This window comes from Phoxinus phoxinus (genome assembly GCF_949152265.1).
Source record: "Phoxinus phoxinus genome assembly, chromosome: 10".
NCBI classification, from domain to species: Eukaryota; Metazoa; Chordata; class Actinopteri; order Cypriniformes; family Leuciscidae; genus Phoxinus; species Phoxinus phoxinus.
Window position 1 is genome coordinate 36,579,319 of NC_136885.1, and position 2,500 is coordinate 36,581,818.

Consider the following 2,500-nt stretch of genomic DNA (forward strand, 5'->3'; position numbering starts at 1 on the left):
TCTCTCTCTCTCTCTCTCTCTCTCTCACACACACACTCCAATACTCACACACACCAACACACTCTCTCTCTCTCTCTCTCTCTCTCTCTCACACACACACTCCAATACTCACACACACCAACACACACTCTCTCTCTCTCACACACACACACGCACTCCAATACTCACACACACCAACACACACTCTCTCTCTCTCTCTCTCTCTCTCTCTCACACACCAATACTCACACACACCAACACACTCTCTCTCTCTCTCTCTCTCTCTCTCTCTCTCTCACACACACACACATATAAACACACTCACACTCCAATACTCGCACACACCAACACACTCTCTCTCTCTCACACACACCAACACACACTCTCTCTCTCTCTCTCTCACACACACACACACACTCCAATACTCACACACACCAACACACACTCTCTCTCTCTCTCTCTCTCTCTCTCACACACACACTCCAATACTCACACACACCAACACACACACTCTCTCTCTCTCTCTCTCTCTCTCACACACACACACACACACACACCTGATCTCGAGAGGAATCCTCATCTATACATCACGCGCATCATTCTTGTGTTGTTGTTATTAATGTCCGCGATACAGTGATCTGCGCTGCTGTCACACACGCGCGTCAGGTCCGGTCGGCTTCGACACACACACACACACACACACACACACACACACACACACACACACACACACACACACACACACACACACACACACACACACACACACACACACACACACACTCACCTCAGCGACAGCAGTGCGGCTCTCATCTCATCCCGAAGCCTCGGCTCACAGCGACTCACTCTCTCAGCTGTCCTCGGGCCGGCCGGTACCGGTTCGGGTTCGGGTTCGGGTTCGGGTGTCACTGCGTGGATCGACCGTCTCCGCTCTCCGCCATCAAGCACAGAAACACACACACACCGAGCAGCTGCAGACGCGACGCGCGCACTGACGCCTGGCGGCGCGGAGACGCATTACAGCAACTCAATAACTGACAGGGGAAGCTTCTGATTGGTCTAAACTACTGACATTAGATTTTAACTCTTCGCTGTTTGTGTTTTATTCACTGCGCGTGAAGCAGAAGCGGCATCACGTGATCCCCGTGGCTCTCCTCAGCGCTGCTCGAGATGCAACAATCATAATCGTTTATGATTTCTTGACAAATTAATTGTATATACGCATCATATTCGTGTCAGCTACAGATTTCTTAAAGTTATGATAGACTTAAATCATTACAATTTACACGCAAAAATGTCCCGAACTTGATAACAGCGATGTTAAAATATTCTGCGTGTGGGATAAATTTCATATCCATAAATCCTGTGCTACTAAATCAAACTTTTGCTCATTTTGTTCTGAGATTTAAAAAAAGAGTCTGATTCCTTACTTAAATTACAGAGAATAAACTTATTTTTAAACATAATTAAACTGTTATGGAAGTAAATAGCGGATAAATGGCAAGTTAATTTGCATAATTAGTTGAACAAAAATGTATTATATTTTCAGTCCTTGCGTTTTAGGGCTAATATTAAACATGTAGTTGTATATTTAAACTGTGAATTATGGAAGCTTGTTTCCGCCACGGAATAAAAAAATAAAAAATTGACATATTTTTTTAAATCAGAATTACATGTTTATAGCTCGCAATTCTGAGTTAATAACACGCAATTTTGAGATATAACGGCAGAAATGCGAAATATAAACATGTAATTGTGAGAAAAAAGTCGCAATTATCTTTAAAAAAAAATTCATCTGTGGTGGAAACAATTCCACATACAATTCCATTATTAAAAATTCAATATTTCATAAACATCCGATTACCAAGCCCGTTATGGTTAGAGTTAATGATTGAACCATTTTAGGGGAGATGAGGAAAACATTTATTATTATTTATTTATGTGTGTGTGTGTGTCGTCCCTCGTCATGCTGATATTATAGTGAAAGAAAATACATATTTCCCCAAGGAAGTAATGATGTCAGAGTCAGACACACATATTAATTTAAATTCTTTATTTTCCTGTAAAATACGGCGAGGACACAATCTTAAAAATGTTCCGTTAGAAGCTCAATCGTTATTTACAACAGTTTCCCTGGTTATCAAAACAACAACATCAAATTAAGAGCAACACTGGCAAAAAAAAGTACATCTTAAAATAGAATATAGCAAATATTTTGTTTCTTTTCATATTCATATTCATATTCGGCCGGATAGTGGAGCCTCTGACCAGCTCTCATCCGGGCATTTATTCGGCTTTATAAAAGTCTCTTCTGCTCATCAAGGCTCCATTTATATGATTAAAATAATAATAATAATAATTTTGTTAAATATTATAATGTAGATCATCAGTTTTCTATGTGAATATACAGTAAAGTGTAATTTATTCCTGTGATCAAAGCTGAGTTTATCATCATTACTCCAGTCTTCAGTGTCACATGATCCTCCAGAAATCAGTGTAATATGATGATCTGATGCTCAAG

The 2,500-nt window shown here is 40.4% G+C and overlaps 1 protein-coding gene across 3 annotated transcripts in view; it reads right to left on the minus strand.

The window, feature by feature from the left end:
• Positions 1-982, minus strand: part of dennd4b (DENN/MADD domain containing 4B) — a 52,749-nt gene extending 51,767 nt beyond the window's left edge. For 2 of the 3 annotated variants that reach the window (XM_079625233.1, XM_079625230.1), the window contains exon 1: positions 767-982. The gene's annotated coding sequence lies outside the window, so the exon portion shown is untranslated. The remainder of the gene's footprint in view (positions 1-766) is intronic. The other variant, XM_079625231.1, reaches the window with a different exon arrangement.
• Between the last annotated feature and the right edge of the window lie 1,518 nt (positions 983-2,500).